This window comes from Ipomoea nil, unplaced genomic scaffold (assembly GCF_001879475.1).
Source record: "Ipomoea nil cultivar Tokyo-kokei standard unplaced genomic scaffold, Asagao_1.1 scaffold2833, whole genome shotgun sequence".
Taxonomy (NCBI): domain Eukaryota; kingdom Viridiplantae; phylum Streptophyta; class Magnoliopsida; order Solanales; family Convolvulaceae; genus Ipomoea; species Ipomoea nil.
In genome coordinates, this window is record NW_017619261.1 from 2,394,345 (window position 1) to 2,400,122 (window position 5,778).

A 5,778-nucleotide genomic window follows, 5' to 3' on the forward strand; every position below is an offset into this window, starting at 1 on the left:
GGAGGAGTTAGCAGGTAACCATTGTTTTTGAGCCTATCCTTGTGTCCCCGAGAGCATTGTGTTCTTTGTTGCCTTGGGTGCTATCTTGTGTTTCGTAGTTGTCTTTGTTTGGCAATCCTTGGTGTGCTTTCCTTGTTAGTTTTTCGTTGAAGTGTTTAGTATAGACTCATTTCTTGCTAAGTGTTTTCTTTAGTTGGTATCTTGTTTGTGGTAGCCATCTATCCTTGAGTTATCTTATGCTTAGCCCAATTCTTCCACCTTTGTACTTGGTTGTTCTTACAACAATTCCTTGTGCTTTTCCCTAAATTTTCCAAGTATTCTTTGATTTGGAAAAATAGCAAATCCCTACCAAAATCTTTCCTTGTGTAGCCTAAAAGTTAAACCTAATGTTTCTTTATAGCCTTTGAGTTTTGAACCTTAGCCAATTTCTTTTTTACCCAACCTTTAAACCACTTGAACCAATTATCTTTCTTCAAACTTAACCAATTTAAATTCCTTTTAAACCTTAAATCCCACTTTGTTCAAAATCCCCAAATATAATCATCTTTTTCCCCAATCTCATCCAAATCCCTATTTCTTCCCCCAAATTCTCTTCTTCTTTTTCCTTCTCCCTACCCGTCAGCTACCCGAAGCCATCCCACCCCCCACCAACCTGCCCGTCGCACCACTGTCTGGCCACCGCCGGAGCCTCGCCGTCCCGTCGCCGTCGCCGACCTGCTGTGTGCCGCATCGCCGAGAGAAGCCGCGAGAGAGAGAGAGAGCTCGAGAGAGAGAGAGAGAGTGCAGCGAGAGAGAGAGAGTGCAGCGTGAGTGTGAAGAAGGAGAGTTGTGGGCTTTGTTTGTTGAGCTTTGGATCATCTTCCTCCATGCCTAGAAGGTCAAGCTTGGCTAGGAAAGCGGAATGGGTGGATGCCCACTACCTTGTGCTTGAAGGTAAAGTTTTTGATCCGGAATCTTTTTCAAGTTCCTTGTTGGATTTGCTTAAGTTTCAAGGTTTGTTGGATGGGTTTCTCGCCATAAGGGCCGAGACTTACCCGAGCTTGGTGAAAGAGTTTTACCGTCACATGGTTGTCACGAAGGATGGTAAAAGGCTTGAGATCACCTCTAAGGTGAGGGGTGTGAAGGTTGTGTTGTCTGAGAAGAGGTTAGCCCAGTTGTTGAGTTTGTCTGCTACCGGAGTGGCTCAGTACAGTGGTCATTCTTGGATTAGTATGGATACCATGGGGTACCATGACTATTTGAGCTATCTGTTTGGCCGTACGAGTGGTTTCACTCAAGCTTCGAGGCCGGAAAAGAAGTGGTTGTCTGCGGAACAAAGGATCTTGGTTATGTTGGTGTCAGATTGTTTGTTGCCCAATAACAACAAGAGCAGTTTGTTGGGTAAGTTAGAGTGCACCTTTGCTTTCTGTCTGAAGAATACGGTTATGTTCAACCTGCCTGCCTTGATGATGCAACACATGGTGTTTTGCCGGGATCACAACCGGAAGAGTTTGCCGTATGGCATGGTGCTAAGCTGGATTTTGGTTAAGAAAGGTGTTAGTGTGGATGGTTGTCTCCCGAAGGCTGTGGGAAAGATGGTGTTGGATACCGCCAATCTTCGGAGTTGTAATCTGTTTCAGTTGCAAGGAAAGCACCTGTTGAGAGAGCAGAGTTAGCTGCTGGGCTTGGGATTCATGCCAGGAAGTTGAGCCTTACAGTCCAGAGTTTGGGTGGTGACGAAGAAGTTGAGGAGGAAACAGATCAGGAAGAAGAAGAAGGAACACCGGAGACCGCTGAAGCTGAAGTAATAAGTGAATCAGACAGTGAGGAAAGTCGGAGAAGGAAAGAAGTCCGCACCAAGGGAGAGCAGGACGTCGCCTCTTTGCTTCGTCAGCAGAATAGTTTGATCGCCGAGGGCTTTGCGTTTGTGAGGTCGCAGTTTGCCGCAGTGCATCAGAGGCTGGATCGGTTTGAAGCTAGTTCTAGTCACAGAGATGAAGCCGAAGAAGAAGAGTCTGAAGAGGCCGAAGAGTCGGAGAGTGAGGAGTTCTAGTTGTGTTGTGGTAACCCCGTTCGCTTCTTTCTTGTTGTTTCTTAGCTGTTGTAGCTTGGTGTTAGGTTGTTGTGTGCCTTGTGTGCTTGCTTGTTTTGCTTGTTGCCTTGTTGTTTAGCTAGTTTGTTAGTTGGTGTTTGGGGTAGTTGTTTAGTTCTAAGTTGTTGTCTAGAAGTTGGTTGTTGTGTTGAGGGTAGAGTTCTTGATGCTCAATCTATCCGTTTGTTGACCTCTTGCCAATCCTTGAATTCGTAATGTTTTCTTCTTTGCTTTGGAACCCTTGTGAGAACTTTTGGAGTTTTTGACGAAAAGGGATATTCTTGGACATCTTGTCACAATTTTGTTTCCTTGTTACCTTCGTTTTAATTCATTGTACCCAAGTTTCAGGGACGAAACTTCTTTGAAGGGGGAGAAGATGTGACACCCCAAAAATCCACACTCCAATCCATGAATTAATTGAGTAATTAATTCTATTTCTTTTGAGGAATTGATTCCTAAAATCCTGTTTTTTTATACTCAAGGACTAGTATTTGACTAGTCAATCTTTAAGTGGTGTTGTACCTTGTGCTTTGAGAGGAGTTCCCTTGTTCCTTACACTTTCTAAGAGTTAGTAAGGGTATCCTTGTCTTTTCACCAAGAGTTAGTTTTGTAACCTAAACCTAGAAGACTTCTTCATTTTTCATCCCTTACAATTCCTAGAAAATATCTCTACCTTCTCTCTAGAAAAGAAGAGTAGCTTGTTCTTCAAGCCTAGTGAAACCTTTGTCAAGATTCCAAGTTTTGCTTCCAAGATTCAATCTTTCATCTATTTGGGCATCTAGAAGGGTAAGATCTAAGCTTGTCTAGTCTTTTTGGTTCCATCTTAGTTGTCTTTTTCTTAAAGGTGGGATCTTTATGATCTTTTGGTTTGATCTTGAAGTGGGTTTGGCTAGTGAGCTTAGTGGAGAGCTTGTTCTGGTGTAAGAAGAGTCTTTTGGTCTTCAAGAGGTAACCCATGCTCTACAAAACCTATTTTGCTTGTGGGTGTTGGTACCCGCGGGCGGGACCACGGGTGGGGCACTACCCGTGGGTCCACCCGCGGGGAACACGGTGGAGTTGGTTCGGGATTTCTTCCCTGTGATTCGTTTGTCTTGGTGTTTGATCTTTTGACTTCCCGATGTTCTTTTGTGGAACTATTTGAGTGTCTTCTTGATGTTTCGTAGGTTCAGAACTATATGGTAGGTATCCATGTAGGATCTTTGGTGTCTTGATTCGTGCTAAGTGTTCAACATTGTGTTTCGTTGAACCGAGTGGTGTCTTGTGTGTTCCTCAGAACTATCTTGAGTTTCCCCGTTGTTAAGCATGCTAGTTCGTTGTCTTAATACTAGCGTGTGTGTTGTTCGTACCTTCCGTTTGGTTGATGATAACTTGTGCTATTCATCGTTGTTGTTGTTGGGCTGTGACCCGTTCTTTGTTGAGTGTGTTTCATACCTTCTTTGCAATCCGTTGATTTGTTTCGTGTGAGTGGTGGTGCGTGTGTGGCTCTACCTAGATTGCACGATTAGTGGTATGGGACACTAGTCACCAAGGTATTGCAGCGGTCCTCGTGGTGGCCGTGACGTGATTATGGAGCTGTGGCTGAGTCCACGTGTTTGGGGGATAACATTGTGTTATCCGGGCATGTGTTGCCGTGATTGGTGGGTTTTCGTTGGTGGTTATAGGTGGGGGACGACGGTCCTGGCGGAATAAGGTTAGACTTGGCTGTACAGGGGATTTCTGGAGGTAATGGTTGGCTTTGTAGGTACAAGGATGGGGGTAACCATAAGGTTGGAACAGGGCATAACGAAGGCATATCAACTCGTGATGGGTGATGTCACGAGGGCTTGTGTAACCGTTGTGGTGAGTTCTCTTCTCTCGTGACGTGTGTAGTCACGGAGCCTTGTGGTGTTTTGGCATGTGTTGCCGTTGGGCGAGTCTTTATCCTTGTGTGTGGTTAACCTTTGTGGTTGGGATGTGTTCCCGGTGTTATCCTTGTGAGTGGTGAGTCTTGTGTTGTCTTTTGATCTTGGCTTTTGACTTATATATATGTATTCCGTTTCGAAAATGGTTTTTATATCTTATATCTACCTATTTATGATACTTAACAGTATTGGTGGGATTTATGCTAGGGATTGTGTATGTTGGGTTATGATTATTATTCGTGATCAGCTTTATCTGTCTTGCCTGTTGTGGATTGTATACGCTTGATTATAACTGTTACTTGTGTCTAGCCTTATCTGTCGAGTCATTCCCGGTTTTAAAAGCTAGAGTCTCGTAGGATATATCTTCATGCTTCAAAATGGTTTTCGTATATCTATATATATCTCTATATGTATTGTATTTCAACGCGTTGGAGTGGGTTACCAGCATATCTCACTGAACAGATATATTTGGCTTTCAGGCGCAGACGAGTAGTTCACTGGAGCGCACTAGAAGCTTGGACGTAGCTTAGATAGTTTTTCCCTTTCGGCCTGCGTGCCGTGATTTAGTATTGATACTATTTGAGGATACTAGTTAGTTAGCCTGTGCACCTGAGTTCTCTAGCTCAGGTGTGGCATAGCACCCCATACTCTTGTATTATGTTTTGGGATTTAATGAGATTTCACCTTTATTTTATAAGTTTTAAATATCTTGAAAATCTGGGGTGTTACAGTGTGAGTTTTATTCTTTCGCGTGGTACTTGTCGGGTTGCGGTCTATTGAGTGATGATAGATCGTGCCTTGACTCTTTTCTGAGTCGTGTTGTTTTTGTGGTCTTGGGATGTGTTCCCGTTTTGTTTGTGAGAGTGTTGAGTCTTATGTTGGCTTTGACTCTTGGTTTTACACTTATATATATATGTATTCCGTTTCGAAATGATTTTGTATATACACTATCTATGTATGATACTTAACAGGTATTGGTGGGTTACCAGCATTATTCACTGACCGGGCATCGTCCCATGTTTAACTTTGTGTTCTTACAGGTGATGTCTAGTCGAGCGCGATGTCTAGTGCTCGATAGTGTAGTACCTTCCCTAGTTTTACGGCCTGTGAGCCGATTCGGTTTTTAAACTTATGAGTTCTTGGATAGATGTATACCATGCAGATTTGGCCGTAGCGTTTATCGTGTTGATAAGCGTGGCATAACACCCCCGTTTTGGATTTTATGTTATCCAGTTACCCTTTTATCTTCCGCTGTGCTAGTGTTTTGTTATGATATCTGCATGCGTTAAGGCTTTTATTATAGCTTGTTTGGGGGGGGGGGGGGGTGTTAGAGTTTATATCAGAGCCTAGGTTTGAGCCTAGGAAGAGTTAAGTCTAGACTTTCTAAGTGGTTAAGTGTGGTTTGAGACCCTTAAGCGACCTTAAGAAGCGAAGTGTTAGGATGAGGACTTTAGGACACGCGGTGAGGTTGTGAGTTCTTGTGTCGTTTTCTGTTGTATTATCTGTGCTTGTTTCCTTTTAGCTTTGGTTCTCTTTAGTTAAGGCACCAGGTAAGGGTGCGGGTCTTAAGTTTCCTCCCGTTATCGTGCTATTTCTGTAGAAGTCAAAAATGGCACCATCGAGACGTCGTGCAAAGTCTTCAGAAGCAGTCACCAACGAGCAGTTAGCTCAAAGCCATCATCAACTGACACAGGTCACCCAGACGCTAAGCAACGCCCTCCTCAACATCCACCCTCTTCAGAATGGGAATCGTGACATAGTACGCCAATTCTCAAGTCTCCGTCCCCCGACCTTCGCCGGTAAAGA